The following is a 21,319-nucleotide window of genomic DNA, read 5'->3' on the forward strand; positions in this document are numbered from 1 at the left end:
TGTGAAGAGCTCTTTCCTTCTCAACTTTTCAATTCATTTTTGCTGCCTAATTGAACAAATTGAATAATGTACTCCAGCTTGCGCAAATCCGTGTCACCGCTAACACTTAAAAAGAATGATCCCTGATTTATTAGCCTCAGTTCTTATCTAAAAATAAATAATCCTCCACATATGATGAACATTTTTAAAGGAAAGTTTGGACACATTTCTTTATTTATTTAAAAACAAAGCAATTTTTACTTCTTTTTTTTTTGCAACTTGTATCAAAAAGGACATAAGGAAAGAATTTATATTAGAATTTCTCTTAATATTCTGATTAAGAATCTACATGGATTTAGACATGAACGAAATACTTAAAATGTTCTGCTGATAAGGAAAGCCACTGAAATGCTGGCTTTGAGGACTACTTACTCATTTTGCTTTATTGTATTAATTGAATTTTATAAGAAACTAAATTGTGAAATGTCACTATCCTCTTAATTTCGAAATACATATCATTTAATTATCCTTAAAATTGGAAAGAAGTTGAGGACATGACTCATACAATGTAGAGATCATATCAATTCAGTGTATCATAATTATAGATAGATAACATACACATGATTTGTTTGTGCAACAAATATTTTTAGTTACAATTGTCATAAAACTATGAACTAGAAGGTAAAACTTCTGCCTTCATGTAGTTTGTTAACTAGTAGTGGAGTCACAAAATTGACACGTAAAAATAATCATTGCAGATTATAAGAACTGCTGTTAAGGAAATAAATAACACAAAATGTTATTGGACATTTATGTCTTGTAAATGAGAGAAGAACTCAGACTACAAATTTCAGTCTTTAGGACCATCATAATAGGTTTAATCCTGAGTATTAATTGATATATTTGATAATGCATAAAGGTAAAGTTATGATGCAAAAGGTGGTGGGATTGGAAATTTGTTAGTCTAGTTTGTACAGCTTAAATCTTAGTTTTTTTTTATTTTGTTATCATCTATCTTATGGTTAGAAAAAATACATAGTTATGAGCATAGTATGTCAAATGTATGTGTGATTGGTGGCATGGTGTCGTATCACCAGATTTTTAGGATTTTCAAGGAAAAATTCATCTTTAAGTAAAGAAAGATAGGGTATATGCCAATGAATTCATCAAGCACGAATAGAAATATAATGGTATTCACTGTCATTCTTCTATATGTAAAGTTGTTTAACATTTTCATCTATTCAAACTACTTTAGAATGAAAAATTACAAAAACGTGTAAACAACAGCAACACAGTGTCACAGCGCTGTTGTACAGTCTCCCATAAAAGAAAACACAAAGATTCTACTGCGAATTACATAGAAGTGATACATATAATACCCATCACGTAAATCTTTAAAATATGCATAGCAACAAATTTTATATGCTCACATAATTGTTCCTTCATTTATATCTGTCTTTTGAATTCATATACCTGGTATTAAACAGACTTTATTGTATTGCTCACATTTGATTATCCTCTGAATAATGAGAATACATTTTGTCATGCATGATCCCAATATATTTTTAGATCTTTATATGAAACTACCTTTCGTGATTTTGTACTTACGAGGGAGCCCTTATAAAATCATCACCCCCTAGAGTTTAAATCTTTGTACTCATCCAAGTATATAAAATTAAATATAATTTTAGTAATGTATTATTTAAAATAAACAGTGCTTGATGCCACTTTCTTCAAATACACCATGGTAATTTTAAATTGAAAGCAAGTGGGTGTATATTTGCTAAATTAAATCTATTGTTTATTACAAGCATTTAGAAATACAATATATAACAATAAGAACATTATATGAATAGTTTGAAGTTTCCTTGTCATTGAATTTTCTTCTAGAGAAGTAGAAGCAAATTATATTAAAAATAAGACAATTGGAGATGATATAGTAGTGTTATTTTTAGTTACTCTGCTATAGTAGGAAGATTTAAGATCTTATCACCTGAGAAAGAAAAGAGAAACATGTCACTAAACCTCATATGCTTTTGCTGATATTGCTTTAAAACATATATTCACTTACTTCTTATTCTTATTTTAGGTTACCTGTTTGTGATGATTCGTGTGGATATCTAATAAAAGTACAGAAATGGAATAATTAATGGCAAAGTCTATAAAAATTTTTTAAAAATCATAATGAAATTTTTTCTACACAAGGTTCAATAAATATTTGAAAGATGTTTAACATAATCTAGTTCATGAGTGTGAATATGTGAATACACTGTGTAGCTCACCAAATTATTTGTGTGATTCCAAATTGTCTCATTTTGATTTATAAGTATTTTATTAAAGATCAGAAATACATTATACATGCATTTTAAATCATTGTGAAGTGTTTTATTTTAGTTTTATTGCCCTTGATTAAAAAAAAGAAAAAAGAAAAAAAGCATGAGAATGGCCAGGAGGTGGGAAGTAGAAAGAATTTATAATACATTTTCACATGTCTGTGGTATTATAGGAGAAAATTGTTTTGGTGCTTTAAAAATTCCTTGATTCTTCAACAACCATTGAGATGATAATCAGTCACATAAAGTTGAATTGTGCATACAGTTTTATTTCTGATTCAGTTTATCGTGTATTCCCAATAAGTGTAACTTACTTATGGGTATAATCTCATTTGTAAAAACTGTGGTTTTTTTTTAAACATTAGCAAATTTTCTTTCTGATCTATTAAAAGACATCAGCATTACCTTTTCTTCTAAGAAAATATAGAAGTGTATAGTTAAGAACCACAGAAAAATGCTCAACATCATACTACAATAAGGTGACACAGCATATTCAAAAGAATGACAAATGTCAAAAGGCAGGTAATAAGTTTCGACAAGGATGGAAAAAAATTGGAACCATCCTTTACTGCTGGCAGGAATATGAAATGGTGCAGCCACTTTGAAAAGCAACTAGCAGTTCCTCAAAAATTTTAACACAGAGTCATCATATAATCCAGTAATTCCATTCTTCAGTATAATTCCATTTCTCAAAATACACTGAAGAAAAATGAAAAGATACATTTACACAGAATGTTATAAATTAATGTGCAGAATAGCATCATTAACAATAGCTGAAAAGTGGAAATAAGTTTCCATCAATTGATGAACAGAAAAATGTAGTATTCTGTGAAATAAAATATGTTAATAAAAGCAAATGAAATAATAAAAACCTCATCGGCATGGATAAGCCTCATATTGTTTTAAGTTGAAATAAGCAAGTTATAAAGACCACAGATACTTTGTATTTATATAAATGTGCATAACAGTCAAATTCACAGGGACAAAGATCAGTAGTTGGGTACTCTTCAAGAATGAGAAATTGTGGGAGAAAGTGTGGGGGAAATTTACAATCATTTTTTGAAAGGGCAATAATATATATGGGTAATTATTTGTTAAAATTATTTTATTGGAAAAGTAAGGTTACTTAATTTTAGTACTTTAAGAAAGTATTTAGCAGAATTTTATTTACAAATTGTCTCATCGCTTCTCAGTTAAAAATTGCTGACATTTATATTCTTGCTTTTTAATTACATGTATATTTAACCAATATATAAAACATTAACTAGTAAAAATGTTAAACATTCTTTAATCCTCTTGCTCTGATACCCGGTGAAACAAAAAAGGATATATCTTTATGCTGAACTAAATTAGAAAGTTTATATTTTCTCTTTTTTTTTTCTTACAAATTTCTGTATTTTCCTCAAGACCTACCACATCTTCCCTACTTTAATCACAAAAATGTCTCCACCTGTGTGCGTCCAACACATTTCATACATCACTTATCATTTTGGGAATTCTATTGAAAGCTTTACCTTACCATCAATACAAAAGATATTTGTGACTTTTATCTCTGCATCTCCAAATCTAGTGCAGTGTCTTGAGTATTACAGACATAGTAATTTTGGTTTGTGTTCTTAGAGTTGGAAGAGGCACACAATGTTCTCTCTTCCAACGTGGTGTGCTAAGACAGAAGTGCCTTCCTCTGTTCCACTGCCAGATGGCGTACCACTTCGGTTTGGAAAAATTCATTGATGAGGAAGATGCTTGGCACCTTATAAGAAGCTGGATATTTCAAAATGTGTAAAATGATATTTAAGTGAAAAGTCATTTAAATGACTTGTAACTATTAATCAACATGTGTTATGGTAGCAATATAATGTGCATTAAAATACTATTAGTTTTTCAAATATTTGAAATGACCCCAATTTGTATTCCCAAATAATATTCTTCAACATTTCCATGTTCTCCTCAACTCTTTCCTATAAAACTGTATTCATTTCACATGTGAAAACTCTTTTAGATATTCTCTGGTTAATCTATAGATAGCATCTTGAGAGGAAAACAAAACCTCGTACATACAGACAATTAAGAGCTAAATAAATATAGAAAGAATCTTGTGAGGTAGGTCTGGGTATGTGACTTAAAATATGCCCTCACTGTCATTATGATATGGCTAGCTATCTTTTGCCTAAGATTTTCAAATGAACTAATAGTGAGTGCTTTCTTTCAAGTAATTTCATACTTCTGCATTGAACTTCTATCACGTCAGAATGGGTTTGGTCTTTCTGGATGGTACCAAACTACAGTGAAAGAAATCGATGCAATATACTATCAGAGTCTAGAACCCAGCCCAATTATCAAGTCTCCACATCAGAGGGAAGAGTTTCAGTTATTTTCATGGCTATGGTCTTCTGCCATGCAGCAACCACGGGAATTGAAAAGATAGTGCCGATTAAAGATGAGATCATGTTCTGTTTATTAACACTGAACCACATTTCAGGCAAGACAAGAGTTCTGCAGCTCCTAATACATTTTGAAACAGGAAAATTCAGTATGATCTCTATTACAGTATTGTAAAAGCCACATTCACTCTGAGGTAATGCTGGTGTTTGCTCTTACACAATCCTTTTCTAAACTTACATTCAGGTCCTATCCCAAGGTCACAAAAGCTATATTTCACATTTTTAGATCTTAATTACATTATTTTGCACATCGTGTTATATTATCACTGACATATATAGGCAGAGGCCTAATGGAAGCATAGGGTAGTATCCTGCAGCTCAGATTCATGGAGACCCTCTTGTTCAATCAGAATAACTGCGACTGCATCATGAATGACTTTCTTCCACCCTTGAAGTTTCAAGAATGGTATTGATCTACACTCTCCTCTCGCTGTGTCTTTCAGTGTCTTCTTTGACTTCACTATCAAAGGATTTCATGGTAGGGGCTGGGGATTTAGCTCCGCGGCATAAGCACCTTGCAAGCAGGCAGTTGTGAGTTCGATCCCCAGTACCGATAAAAAGGAAAAAGCAAAGAAAGAAAGAAAGAAAGAAAATAAAGAAAAAGTATTTCGTGGTTATAGAATAAACAATTCTTTTCTTCCTTCAAAATATTAGATTTGCTACTGATAAATACTGAATTATAAATAGTATAGAAGAAAACAATTACATTTCATTAGTTTAATTTTTACAAAAATGATAGTGGGGTAAAGGAAAGGAAAAAATGGAAGTAAAATACGTTATGCACATGTACAGGTTCCCTACATTGAATGTAATTATTATGTACTAAAATAGGTACAAATAAAAGTAAAAAATAAACTACAATCATAGCGACCATTTATGAGTCACAGTGTCCATTTATTAGCAGCTCCATGTGCCATGCTTTTGCTCACCATCTTCCAGGAGAATCACTGTTCCTTTAAATAGATGACAAAAATAACACTGGTTGAGTAGAGGACAAGTTTCAAAGCCATTCTGATTCCATAGCTCTTGTTACACATCAATGTTAACTACGATCACTTTAAACTTTGAACCTACTACTTCTTTTACTAAATTTGTTTCAAATGCAAATATGGTAAACATAATTTCTGTAAAGTTTTAAATGTATTCATAAAAAAAAGTTCAAAAGAAGATGGCTCAAATCTTACTAGTAACCAGGGAATTTTCAGTAGTGTCACAGTGAGGGCCTTCAGAAACATACAACATGAATTATTCATGATGTAACTTGCAGTTAAAAGAAGAAAATGTCTTGTCATATATACCAAGAACTTCATCACTTTACTCATCTTTGGCTTCTAGAAATGCACATTTGTTTCTTCTTTGCTAATTTTTGCAAATCATACTGAAATGGGTTTGGGTGAGGTATTTCAAAGTCACACAAACACATAATTGTTCAGAGGGATGTCTTTCCTGGTAGGTCATAGAGTTTTTCCTGCAATTCTGTGGTCATGTCTTTCTCAAGAGAAATAGGAATAATATCATAGGCTTAGAACTAAATTATCTAAGGATAATTAGTGAGTGAAGCAAACTGAATACAATAGTAAGGGAAATATAGTTGCGTCAAATCTATGACATCATTATTTCTATGACACATTTTAGGTTCTACTAAGAGAAAATATGCAGTCAAACTGTCACAGCATTGGTTGCAAGACATGTTCTTATTTTGAAGATGTTACAAAGTAAAGAGTAGTATACATTACAATGGTTGAAATATATTATTACATTATTTTTATAACTAATGGGAAGTCTGCAGAAATGCCAGTTTCAACAATGTCATAGAATCATATTGCATTCAAAGATCTTCCTTCAAAGTACTTGCATTTCCTTCCTTTTCCTCTTCTCTCCCTTCTCTCTTTGTCCAGTCTCTCAAAGTATGCTTTTGCTGCTTATCAGATGGCTCCATTTGTCTCGTAAAGCCATACGTTTGAAAGCAGCTCCTCGCAGCTTCCAGTGTAGAAACATGTGCTGTTTGAAATCAAGCCAGGCTTCTGGCTGGTAGTGAAAATCAGTGGGAACATAAACAAACCTGCTCCCCAGAAGGAAGTTTCAGGTAATGAGATAAAACAACAGGAGTGGAAAAACCAACTAGTTAGCAGAATTTTAATTTTTTATTATCAGTTCTGGGGTGAAAAACTTTCAAAATTTATAAATATGCAAGAAACTGTATTTAAATATGCCATAAATCCACATGGATGTCTGATGTTTGGCATTTTAGTATAGTTGTTGAGAAGCAGGTTCTGCAGTCAGCCTGTCTTGGTGAGAAGATCATGCTGACTTGTTAAAAGGCGCAGGTTCTTCCTTGTATTACAGGGTTAGTGAGAGAAGGGGTAGGGTTAGTGCTCTTCACTGCATCATAGCTGGATCTATTCCTAGTTTGTTAAAAAGTTCAAAAATAATAATAACTCAGCATTTCTCATTATCAGTGGGAAACTGGCCTCAGGATCCTCTTGCAAATACCAAAATAAATAAAAGTGCAAGTCCTCTAAATACATAGACTAATACTTGCATAAAAACTATAAAGATTTTCTTACTGTAGTTCAGATTATCTCTAGGTGACTTAAAATATGTTTTACAATATCTAAATTGTAAGTACTAAGTAAATAATTGTTATACTGTATTGCTCAGGGAATAATAGTAAGGAAAACAGTTTGTATACATTCAATACAGGAGCAATTATTTTAGAATATGTTCTGTCTGACCTTGCTTGAATCCACTGCTGTAAATCCCTTGAGGTCAGACCTAATGTGTACGCAATGTTTTGTACACAGTAAAAGTTTAATAATGGAACATGGCATAGGTGACGGTGATACACCATCTGCAGTTTTTAGTTCACAGAATTGTCTTCCTCCTTTAACGTCCTCTAACAATGCTTCTACTGTAATATCATGAGAAAGGAAATTTATGTTCAGAAGTAAAATTAGTCACCCTAAATACCTAGAATTTTAGAAACTGCTAAAAATCTGAAAAATCTTGAAGTTTAGAAAACAAAAATGGAACTGTGAAGATTTTAAAAAGTGTCTACCTCCTTTAAGCTAGCAATTTAAGGCAAATACTTTACGTGTCTAATTTTCTCATCTGCATAGTGAGCTAAGATGCAGAATTCTTGGAGTTAATTTAGTTACCATATGTAAATAAGTCTAACAGTATTTTGATAATGAAAACTTAACAATTTTCTTTTGATTTTAATTTAGAAAAATCAGAAATCCTTAGATATTTATTTAAGTTTATGTCACTTCAAACTATTAAAAATGGTTGAAAAAAGCTAACTTCTATCTTAATATATATATATATATATGTTCATTGGATAAGAACAGAATTGTGTACATTGAGCACAGAAAAATGTATCTTTTGAAATTGATTTAATTATATGTATAAAAGTCCAAACATTTTATAACATACTCCACAGACAAAATTTTGGCCTAATTCCTCATGATTTTTTTTTTTTTTTGTCTTTTTCTTTTTTATAGGTACCGGGGATCAAATTCACGACTGCCTGCTTGCAAAGCAGGCGCTTATGCCGCTGAGCTAAATCCCCAGCCCCACCTCATGAATTTTTTGATAAAATTTTGAGCTTTGCCTATTTGAAACTTTGAACCAGTCTGTGTAAAATATATAAATTGTAATAAAATACAACTTATTAGATTTTAATCACATTATTGTAGTCTTCAATTATACATTCTGAGACCTTATCCCCCAAATCATAACACTCTGTAGAATTAAATGACCCTCTTAAGGGTTCAGCTTGATCCTAACCAAAGAACATTATAATAAAGATATTTCCATTGAGGGGAATAAATGAATTGAGGTAAAATGAATTTACCTTCTTTTTCATCATACATTAAGAAATAAAAAAGAACTATGTAGATGTAGAATTCAGACTAACTTTTGCTTCACGCATCTATGATTGGAAATCCTCACTAATTTCTTGGAGACTTAAAATGTTGGATACATCCATTTTTCCTCCTAGAAGTTTCCTACTAACATCCCTATCTAATGAATTTTCTACCTTTTATATCATGAGGAAAATAGAGCCATTTAGAATGATCCTTTATTTTTCTCTAGATTCTTGGATAATGTACAGACAGGCACACTTATTGCAAATATTGAGTCACCTTGTGTATTGCTCACTACTAGATAAGGCTCATAAGCTCTTTATAAGCAATTGTGGAATATTCATCACAATTTTATTGCTGATGGCCTTAATGTTTCAGGACATTGCGGTAAACACGACACCACAGTGGATTTAACGGATAATAATAGTGAATCCAAACAAGAAACACTCATGAACTTGGCCTTCAGTGCTACATTTTTTTTTTTGGTCTGGATAACCAAAGAGACAGATTCAAATGTTATTTGTAAATAATTAAGATTTTTGATTTTTTTTCTTTCCCCCAAATTCAATTCAGTAAAGATATACTCACATAAGTCATACATATTTCATTTTAAATTCTTGTAAACACAATGCATTAAGAAAATTTTATTGCCTAATTGTCTGACACCATCAATGAAGTCCTCTGAAAAAATCTAGCTCCCAAATTCCTGGATAGTGAATAGACATTTTTATTTCTATGTATGTGTGCAAATGTATTCATGCATATAGTTCTTCTTATGTGATTCTACTACCACCTTTTAACTCATGGCATTCTTGTTAGCTTCAGTCTTTCTTTCTCCATGATGCCCTCTATTTTGCTGCCTCTGATTCCACTTTAGTTTTCCAGTTTTGCTCAGTACAGTGGGCACAAATTCAGCTGCAGATAGTGTCTCTGTTTACCTTCAGACCTACTGGCTTCTCTACATTCACAGCTGTTTCTGTTGCTTACAGAGACTGAGCCAGCCACTCTGAGTGTGTCAAGAGTTTCCCCCAGTATAGCACACACACATCTTAACTTTTATACAGAGATACTCTGGAGAGCTGGAACAGTTAGTTGAAGACACCTTAGATTTTGGGTGACTTTTGAAGGTGCTCTTAATATGTGATTGATTACATTTTTTCTTGGTTTTTTTTTTTTTTTTTTTTTGATTCTTCACAAAGGTAAAAATTATCTAGAAAATCATGTACTAGGTTTCATAATAAATGATCCTTAACATACTTTGAAATGTGCTAAACTTTTCAAATTTGGCACTATTTACAAGTAGACAGTGACATTTCTGCAATGTTCTCATGTTTATAAGGTGTTTAGATCATTCATGTATGTTCAACATTGTTTTAGTCTGTACGTGACTTTGTACTAATATAGCAATTTATATTTTGAACTTCTCTTGTTTCACCGTTCTCAGTTTATGTTTTTTGCTCCATACTTTATTACTCCAAGGTGTACAATGAGCCATATTCATTTTAGCTGTATTAAGAAAAATAAAATAACAGTGACAAAGCAATAACTTTTCAATAATATTTTCTTGAGGATTTACCGTGTGTAAGTACATAGTTAAAGCACTTAAGTTATAAAATTAAATCTCCCAGAAACCACCTGAAATAGTTATCAATATCCTCAGTTTAGGGATATCAATTGCTGAGAATTAAAGAGTAAATTGTAAGTCTGAGTAAATCTGTTTAGAATATTTTGTTGGCCAGGGAAGGGCTCTGATTCCAGAGAAGGTCTTCTTAATCATTGTTATAATGAAATTCGGAAATGTAGGTATTGCTATTCAGAAACTAACCACAGGTTATGGCTTGTCGTTGTTAATGTAAATGTAATGATGCTTCCCTGACAGACTGCTTGTACAGGTACGACATTGCAGAGCGCTGCTTCTCTACTATAAGAGGCACGATAGTGCTCGCTTGTTTTATAATTCCAAGTTCCTGATTATTGAGTAGTGAATGATCCGGGAAGCAGGAATGGAAGAGGCATGATGAGGTTTTCCTGACACAGGTCAAATCAGCTTAAGTCTGTAACATTTCATTAATAGAATGCAACTTTTAAACAATGTCACCTGCATCTACCTGTGATTTGGTTTTTACTTTCTAGACACATCTCTCACCCTAATTTTCAATGTGGAAATGTAAAAGGACATAACTCTAGCTCATGACTCCTTATTATCTAAAAGAGCATTTACATATTCTCAGCTCCTTTTGTTGCTTATGAAAAGGAAAAGTACGTTGAGGACAGGGAAGGTGCTCAGAAATTTTTGGTTCAGTGTTTTCCACAAGAGAATCTTTTTAAACTGAAATACTGGCCTCAAAATACATACCACCCTATTACTACTAAGAATATTAATAAATTATTAATTAAAAATCTTAAAAAATAAATGCAAATAAAGCATAGTCTACCATTTCCAGAGAAGCTTCATTTTAATTATAAAGAAAAATTATTTCAGCAGGTGTTAGTTTTTAGATATTTGCAAGCACACATGTAGAGGTAGAGATGCCAGTTTCACTCAATGTTTCTAAATTCTGACTGCACCAAGATGTCACTTGGGGAGGCTCTGATTTATGCCATTGCCTTCTCCCAGTTGTAGGTAATCAGAGATTCTCTGAGAGTGAAAACCCAGCGTTAGTAAGTTTTTAGAGCTCCTCACGTGATTCTAGGCTTGAGAAAAATGCCCTAATTCTATTTGTGTGGCTAGATAGATTGAGAGCAAGGGTAAGAACATTTGTTGCCTAATTGCGTATACTTGAAAGTGGTAAGTTTCACTTGCCTTTATTTTTAACTAAAACTATTGACAGTCTTAACATTGTCTTTGAATGATGGTCACCGATACAACATTATCCTGAAAACTACTTCATTTCACTTGACTTAGAACAGTTGTAGAGTAGAAGTTTAAACATTGTTTAGAAATCTACAAGGCATTTCTCTTTCTCTGTGTTATAGACTTATTGGAAGCCCAAGATTTGGTAAGAGGTGAATGAGTCAGTTAATCAGCCAGTAAAATCGTGTATTTTTCACCCTTTCTCTGGAGGCTATCAGCAATTGCACCTGCATAGGAACCTTATTTTTGTAATATGAACAATTGTTCTTTAGAAATGAAATTTTGCTCCACTGACAAAAGATGTGAGAAAGCACCTTGAACTGGCTGACACTTTGCACAAAAGGTAAATCTGCTAAAAATATTTTTTTAAATACTTGAAAATCTCTTCCAACATTTTCTAAAGTGCCAAAGAATGAGAAATCAACTTCTGGGAAAAAGGCAGAAGAACAGAAAGGCTAACGAGCTTCACAAGAAACCAATTTTCTGTAAAGAAAAAAAGAAGGGTTTATAAAATTGAAGAACATTATTCCTTCAAAGAAAATGTCCCAAAGTGTCCTTAAAAATCAGTCATTGTTAAAGTCAAATTGTGTCATTTTTATTGAAGTAATCATGGATTTGTCAATTTTGTAATTGGCTTGGTTGGGTCATCCAATTTGACACTGATGGGGATTTCACCACCAGGCATTCTTATCAATTTTTTAATAAATTCTACAGATTGACAATGGTAAATAATATATGATATAGAGCTAGCAAAGTCAATATTTAATTTAACATGGACTTGAGGAAACTAGAAATATACATACACATAATGGTATGGTTTGGGTTAAAGAAATAAGATCTTCACCATAAAACTGAAAATAATATAAAGGAGATGAAGGTATTAAAAGTCAAAAGACTGTTACAGGGCTTCTCATGAAGATACAAGAACAAATAATAAGATCAGTCGTCATAGTCTGATGCCAAAAACCAGCGCCTCCTGACAAAAACAAATCCCCTACTGTCTCAGTAACACTGAAATTTATATAAGAACAATACTAATAGTGTTTTACCTACATGAGTTTTCCAAAATGGACATGCAAGTAGCAAAGAATTTTAAATAATTTTAAAATGCATTGGAAAACAAGAAGAAATAATGCTAATTATTGAATTTGGAAACATAGAATTTGGAGGACAACGTTCAGTTAAGATCATAGTAAATACATGAAAAATGTTAATTTCAATTCACTTTTGACAGAAAATTTGGTTACTTCTGGTAAAAGCCTAACCTATTCAGTTCAATGCTCTAGAGCATCTACAAAATCTAATCTTTTGGTACAAAATGTGGTTCTCTATTACCTGGTATTTACTAGAGAAAAAAATTTGAATCTTTTAAAATATTATAGATGTGACTACGATGGTTAGTAAACACAACCAACCAGTAAACCGTGACTCACACATTAGCAATAGCTAAGTAACAAAGGCACAAGGGCCACAAATAATTAAATGAAACTGAAACAGTCTAATTTCATTACCATCACCCAGAGATAAGAAACCCTATCTCAATATTTTTCATTTAATTTATCACAGTACTTTCCATTGCAACTATTTGAATTGAGTAATTATTCTTGTATCAGTATTGAGGAGTATAATTTGATTTTCCTAAAGCCATATGCATCTCTTCTGTTACCCCAGACAGTATTTTGCAGTTCAAATAGATTTTAGAAATTTAGAAAAATGCAGGTACCATTGGTAAAAATTAGTAGAGTGCCTTGAGACATAATGATCACAGCAGGCTTGTGAGGTGGTGATGAAAAATACCTTTAAAAGCAAAATGCCTGCCTATTGGTTCATATCAGGTATAGAAAAAGTCGGGGTTTGTAGATAATCAGCTGGATTGGACATTGTGTTGCAAAGGTAGCCTATGGACTTAGAACTAAACTCTTATCTGCTCCCTATTCCATTGGTCCAGATTCCTATCTCTGATTATATTTTTTTCTCACCTCAGTGAGATGTGCACCTGGTTACTCTGCAACTAAATGCAATAAATCTCATCTAAGAACGTTAAGTGTCACAATAGACTAGTGATCAAGAAAGTTTATCATGTAAATGTGGTTTAGTACCTCACACATCATATAAATGCAGGCAGCTGTCTGGAGCCTGTGCACATAGCTAGTCCTTTGCAGGGTTTATGGCAAGATACTAAGGCATTATTATGACTAAAAATTTGGAGGAGTGAAATATACTGAGAGAAAATGGATAGCTCCATTTAAGCCTAACAAGGTCAATGCACCAACCAAGCAATAAGGTAGTAAAATCTGTCAGGAGCAGATACTTATTTATTTTCCATCTAGTATCTTCTGGATTTTTCAGTGGGATGATAAGGCACTGATGGAGGGTCAAAGCAACAAGGAGGGCAACGTGTGAGTGAAGCAAAGGGGCACTGAGCACAAGGTTTCAGGAGATATACAAGAACAAAGGAATGTGTTGGCAGTGATGTTAGATCAGATCACTTGTCATTTTAGATTCCTGCAGCACTTTTCCATTGCATCTCAGGTAAAACCCAAACTCCATGTTCAGGTCCACAGACCCTACCCTGCTCTCTTTCTTCTTTGTATGTGATACCCTGGCTTCATCTCTGTTCCAGAACAAGACTTTGATTGTAGCTAACTGCATTTCTTCAGTTCTCCTGTTCTGTATTCCTGGACAGTCTCTCTGTCAGGTCCTACTTGTATTGAAACATGGCTTGGAAGGGTATGGGTGCCTTAAAATATTTACTGATTAGATATACTTTTTAATCTTATGTATGTGTTTAGCCAGCATTTATATATTACTCAGCCACAGGCAAATTTCTAACATAGTAACCTAACAAACATATGCAAAAAGTATGGAAAATGTTCCCATTTTATAGATGATAAAATTGACTCACAGGAAAGTTAAGTTACTTGTCATGATTAAGAAGCAAGTAAGAAGTAATGCAGGGTTTTGAATGCAGGCCTAGGCCAGGGTCTGTTTCACTCTCATGACAGTGTGCTGACCCTCCTAAGGTATTATGAGAAAGTTAGACCTCAGAAGACTACAGGTATGCGACACAGTCACAACATTCCTCAAAGCTGAGCGGACTGTCTCATTCCTCAGATGTTCCAGAAAGTGAAATAACTTGAGGTCTGTGAGTTCACTAAGAACAGTTTCCCCGGGTATTTCATGTTCAGTTTCTAAAGTAATTCTGTCGTGCTTCGTACGCACTGATTCTTTGGCCAAATATCCAAGCAATCCTCTATTATCTAGGAAAAGGATAAAACATCTTAAATTTGCATTTCTTACATTATACTCAAATAATACAAATGTTTCATGAAGCTTAGCAAAGCATTTCCTAAATTAAAAAAATAGCTTCTTCAGTTAAAAAAAAAAAAAAAAAAAAAACCCACAGAATTATAACTAAAGAGAATGTTAGAAATAAGAACTTTGTAACACATTTAAGAAAAAAAAGTAATCTGTGTAAATAGTCTCTAATTATAAAGACACATGATGTTTACCAAATATTTTTTCATGTATTTTTAGGGTCATTCACATTTATTATAATGCTTTAGGCAAAAATAAATTTGGAGCTTTAAACAGGCAACAAGTGACTAATTCTGAACATTTTTAAAGCATTGAAGACTGTATTTTAATAATATTTTAAAGCAGCTCATTCAATCACATTTTCATGTGACTTTTCTCTATTTTACCCAAATACTCAATTAATATTTTGCAATATTTTCCCAGTTCATATTTCCACCTCTCCATTAAGAAAATGTAAATGCCTCCTGTGTCTGAGCCTCCCCAAATTCAATTAAAGTCTAAAATAAATTCTTAATTGTAATTTTTCAGACCCAACATCCTATGAGATTTTTTTCCTTCAGACTTAGCTTTTCTATACAGCTATTAATCAGCTTGTTGTGATTTAAAACCTTCAAATGGCACAATTTTCCATAACCCAAAAAGCCTCACCAAATTAGGAGATGTTGGAGTGATCAAACGTGGGCAGAAAATGAATTATTGTTAGAAATGGACTGACCGAAACATTTGAAATTTCCAAAATGATCAGACTAATATTCCAGTGTTCTTCTCTCTCATCCTCTTCCCCCTATCCTCCTCCTTTTCCATCATCTTCATTCCTTACTTACAAACATCCTGTCGAATTTTCTGGGGGGAAAAAGAGTGTTTATCTCACTTTCTTTTCATTATTTAAATTTTTTTTTTTCCTTGTATGGAACAGTATATGGTTATTTGTGTTTATAATGTGAACCAAAATGGAAACTGAAATTTTCAATTTACAAAATGTAAAATTTGGATGGGGAAAATGCATTGTAAGCAAATGCTATGTATGCTACACTTAACTGTTATCACCATAGTTGTATTATCAGTAGATCCTTCTAAAAGTGGCTCACCAACATAATGTTACCAGGGTCCGGGTGCCTCGCCTCTCTTTGTGGAGTTAGATTCCAAGTTCTCATCTAAAACAAAAACTGAAAGAAACAAGCATAAAATCAGTGGAAAAGTTTGTTCAAGAACATACAAATAAAGAGTGAGGTAGCAACTGGCTGTGCAGAGCGAGCTTGGGCCTAGCAAAAGGAATAAAAGCAAAGAAGATGCCCTGGAGAAAACAGAGAGGACAGTCATGAAAAAATTAAACTGGCACACTCTGCTTGGTGTCTGTGCCCTTTATCCTGTCCAAATAGGAAAAAAACCCATGGGACCTTCCACATCCTTCCCTGCAAGTTGGTGCTGGGCTCTCACTCCTCAAGCGAACTTTAGATCTATGCCATCATTGGGAATTTGCTCACGTTCTGGAAAGAAGTCCAGGGCCTTGGAAACTGTTCTGCATATGTGTCCAGGCTCTTATAATTAACAGCTCATGCCTACTACTCCAGCCAGTTTTGCTACACCTGAATCTGCTATGGTAGTTACAGTTTAAAAGAAAATAACTTTAAGCCAACATCTGATGTTTATCTACCCAAATAAAATGTATCCATTGCTTTTATATTTGAATGCCTCAAGGTGAATCTAAATTATTTTTAATTTCATCTTTTTCTTATTTAGAGAAAAAAGCAAAACAGAAAAAAGGGTAGATATAGTAAAGAATTTCAAAAAACACAGTAAGAAATCACTAGCTGATAAATTACATATTGCTATCTTAAAAGTAGTTGCTCAACTCATAAAATCAAAGCATAAAAAATGAACAAACAATGAGAGTACAAATCATTCTATTTGATAAGATAAAAAAACTTAGTAGTATGGTTATCTATCTTGTACCCTTAATCATACATACATGTCCTCTGTAGTTCATTCAGTTTAATATTTTTGACAGTCTTTTCTTTTTATCATAATTTCTATGTATTATGTTTGATTTTTTTCCCCATCAAATCACTGTCTCACACCTCTTTTTAACTTTATATTTACTTTTGACATAATTGGTCTATGCTATAAACTGTGGCACAATCATTATTTGATGGGATTTCTGTCTGAATATTTATATGATAGAAATATTTTGAATCCAGACAAAAGGAACTAGTAACATCTGTCATAGAATCTCTACTGTGATCTTTCTGATTTAGTGGTAGAAGAAATCTGACTTGGCTTTAGTGAAGAAGAAGATGAGTGAGGAAAAATATTGTGTTACTTTATTAAATAAGCCCTTCTGTTTAGATGATACATTTTATTGTGAATAGCTCACAATTATAGACAGAAAAATTCTGGGATTGTATCACAATTTGTAGAACCATCGTTGATTTCCAGGGGGACCGAAAATTGGTGCAATATTTTGAAAATACCATTCACAGGTAGTCTGCAAAACAGCTGGACCAATAGCTGATCCATCTAGATACTTGTTTTTCGTTTTGTTTTAAAATAAAAAAAGTAATCCATTATTAGTAAGTGGCCAAATGGCCTCATTGTGGCCCTTTGAGTTTTTATAGCTATAAAATCACAACAAATCTTCGGCATAGATTGGAATGCATAGAAATAAGTGGATCATAGATATAAAGCTCCTGGAACTCTCTGTGAGACTTAGTAAGAATTAGATGTGTATTTATTATTATTATTATTAGTCCTTATTTCACACCAGAAATGTACTAGATATTGTGAAATATGCAAAAATACATTTTGTTAGTCTTGCCTTTAAGATGTTCACAATCCAGTCAAGAAATTAAATATAATGTAAAAACCAGAGTACTGGGTAGGATGTAATTAGGTGCTAAATACTAAGGCAGATAGTATAAAGACTATGGAGATCATGGAAAATATACATGAAGGGTAATGCCATTATGGTAGGAGCTGTCCTTATAACAAATACTTTCAGTTGTTGTAAATCAGAGCAGGATAATTTAAACTAGAAGTTCACATTTATCTCTTCTCATTATGCATGACATAGATGAGTATCTGACTTTCACATATTTTTTCATTTCTTAAATCTAATTCACTATTCAACCCTCCCCACAGTGGCCATGAAATCCACCTTCATAAATTTAGGATAAAATCCCAAACTCTCATTGAGACAAAAAAAGTACAAAACAAACAAACAAACAACTCAGAAAAATATATGGCACCAGCCTGCTTCGCCAAGCATCTAATGCCCACATGCTTTTTAATTGTTTTCCTTCAGGTCTGAGAGCAGGCAAACTCTTCTCTTCTCCTGCTCCTCTGCCTGAACGCTCCACCCCGACCCCCGTCCCTACATGTGACTTCTTAGCTAGAATGTCATAACCCTTAGGCAGCCCATCCTCAACTCTCTCGCCTTCAGTACTGAGCCCTCATATCACTGCTACCTCTCATGTGGTGCTTCGTTGCACTGACATGTGCATTTCATCTGTTTGAAAAAGATTTTAGTGACCATTTGTCTCTCTCTGCCAGCACAATAGTAATTTCCTGAAGACAGTAAATATATTCATCTTGTTCATCATTAAATCACAAACTACAATGAAAATGTACTGCAAAATGGACAGGGACTGGGATGTATCTTCATGTTGGAGTACTTGGCTAGCGTGTTTCAGGGCTTGGATTCCATCCCTGGCAACAGAATACATAAATACGTATGTACTGTCTTGTTCCATTTTTACTTCCATTTATTTTGTTTCTCTAGGATAGGAATGAAGTAAAATTAATCCTAAGCAGTAATAGATCTTGAACCCATTTTCCCTGATTCCTAAAGTGGTTGAGGCGCCTATCCTCATCTCCTGTGAAGATTTTCCCTATACTTTTATTTCCTCCACAAACCTTTATTCATTTTAATAAACTCCAACTACCTCTTACCTCTTAGTACCTCTTTTAACTTACACTTTGTTCTTATTTTCAGTGTAAAGTGTGCAAAAGTTTCCTACTCTGATGACCGGTCATAAAAAAAATGAATAAATGGGATTTTTACAAACATGTTCCTCTTGGTTTAAATTATTGGAGGATTTTTTTTTTTTAAACAGAGAAGCAGTGGGTTTTTCCTCTGCTCAGCTCTTATAACACGTGACTCTAACTAAAATGATTAGCAATGGATTCATAAGATAACAGCATAACCAGGATTTACAAATATGAAATAATGCAGTATATTTTGATGTCTTATCATACAGTAAGGATTCTTAAGAACTGATGTTTAACTGCAAATGCTTTGGTCAGAAATGGGCTATTTTTAGTCATCTTCTGCAGAACTATGATTTATTTCATACAGTATTACTGTTTTCTGACCACCAGCAGGTTCTGAAATGCACATAACTCAGTCTAATCCAAGTAGATGGCACAGGAGCTTAAATCTAGTGCACAAAGTTCATTCATGAGAACAAAACCTGCCAACAGGCTCAGAGATTTTACTTAGGACAAGTAAAATATACTATCCACTTGTATCCACCACCTGCAGTATCTCATCTCTAATTCTTTTTTCTGTCTAGTATTTAAGGCAATAGATAATTGGATCTTAGTTCTGAACTTTCAGGGAAAGAAGCAGAGCCACAGAGCGACAAGCCTTCTCCCTGTGTGAGAGGACTATAATCTGAAGAGTCACCACTGTGCTTATGCATTTCAAACAGGGACCTCTCCTCCCTCTGTCTCTCCCAGGAAATTTAGTTAAAAACTCCAGGTTTACATAAAACATCATGCAAATCTGCTTTTTAAACAAATGAGGAGGGGGATATGCTTGAATGACTTTGTTTCAGAACTTCAGATCAACTTAGATTTGAATATTGGAACTAAATACCATTTGCACTGCTTTGTTAAAAGTCCCTATTGTATATGTTCATCAGATAAAAGTAACTTATTTTGCAAAATATTAGAAGTTCATAACATATTTGGGTTTGCTAGCATAATTTTAAGGAAGAAGAGCGAAAGTTGAGACAGTGAGAGAAAAAGAAAGAGAAGCATACACGTACATGCATATGTATATGCATATTTATGTGTGGATATATATATATATATATATATATATATATATATATATATATTACTCATGGACACAAACTGGCCCATTTCAAACTACCATATTATTAGCATTTCACTTCAGCAAAACTCAAAGAAAAACTTGCTTCTTTGTTCAGTTTTTTTAAAAATGAAAGCTGCCTCCAAAAAAACATATGTTACATATATTCATTTTCTCTGGATCCAAAAACACATTAAGTTGAAATCTAAATTAACTTTAGGAAAACTTATTAATGAGCTAGTTAAGATCATTCAGTGACGTTCTCAAGACCTCTGGAGACTGACACACTACTAAGCATTGCTTTTATTGCTCAAAACTGGATTACAATGCGTTGCCCTAAGTCCCTCTACAGAGACTCATCCTAAATTGTGGTGAGATTTATGCGCTCCCCTTCCCAAGTTCTGCTCCTTGTTGTAACTATAAGCTCTAGCTTCTCCCTTCCTATGCACCTGTCTCTGAATTGGGGGCCTTTGCTCAGCTGGTTGTTCAGTTTTCACATGGTTATCTAATATAGTTCTTTCAGGGCCACACTTAGCCAGGACTCTTCCCTCCTAAGTCCAGGAAACATGTCGCTTTCTTCCTAACCCTGGGCATCACTTCCCATCATGTGTCCCATTTTGTTTTACCTCCGTGTATTCATGTTTATCATTTAACTAGGTGCAACCCGAAGTCTGCCAAAGCATAACCCACATTTTTGTTCTTGATCGCTCTATTTACACCTGAGGACACTCCATAAACTGTTCTGAATGTCATTGCTCAGGATTCTCTCCACCTCTTCTCACGACGCCAGCCGCTTCTGAACACCAAACTGGCCTCATATAGAGTGAATCAGTTTTCTCTCATTTTACATTACTCAAGTGGGCTCAGCTCTCCACCTTTTCCCTGTATTCAGCAGGTTGACTGTTTTAACAAGTTTCTGTTTTATATTCCTGAGTGCCCCACACTTGAAGTGAGTGCAAGGTGACTTTGCTATAACTCAGCAGTCTTTTCAAAGATGTCTTTTTCCCCCTCCTTTTTTAGGTCCTGAGAACACTGTCATTAAGGGCTGAGAAGTGAAGATACATTAGATAAGAAAAGAGCAGGCGAAGCCCTGAAGCCTTTTGAGAGTCTGCAGGAATTCCTGGTCTTGGTTCTAATCATTAGATAACCAGTTCTGCTGGAGGTAGGTCCATCCATCTTCATTGCTTTATGATTCATACAGTGTCCTCCCAAGGACAAAGACTGTGTTTTTCCCTTATCTCTAAAACATAAAAAGATTATTAACATTCATTATGGGAAGGGTCTTCAAATCCTTCTAAATTGGAATGGTTTTATTCATTAAAACATGTGGTAGTTTCTGCCGTTTTTCCTCTCTTTTTGGAATTCCACAAGTGATTTCTTAGCATTTGTTCTTGGAAAAAGCTCCTTTAAATGGTGGAGTCTGTGGA

At 33.5% G+C, this 21,319-nt stretch overlaps 1 long non-coding RNA gene across 1 annotated transcript in view; it reads left to right on the forward strand.

The window, feature by feature from the left end:
* LOC134471711 (uncharacterized) overlaps positions 1–21,319 on the forward strand; it is a 1,254,606-nt gene that overhangs the window by 554,110 nt on the left and 679,177 nt on the right. Inside the window, exon 4 of the long non-coding RNA XR_010041297.1 lies at positions 20,913–21,054. This is a non-coding gene — a long non-coding RNA (uncharacterized LOC134471711). The remainder of the gene's footprint in view (positions 1–20,912; positions 21,055–21,319) is intronic.

This window comes from Cavia porcellus, unplaced genomic scaffold, assembly GCF_034190915.1.
Source record: "Cavia porcellus strain 051 isolate PalLab524CR breed Dunkin Hartley unplaced genomic scaffold, mCavPor4.1 scaffold_19, whole genome shotgun sequence".
Classification (NCBI taxonomy): Eukaryota; Metazoa; Chordata; class Mammalia; order Rodentia; family Caviidae; genus Cavia; species Cavia porcellus.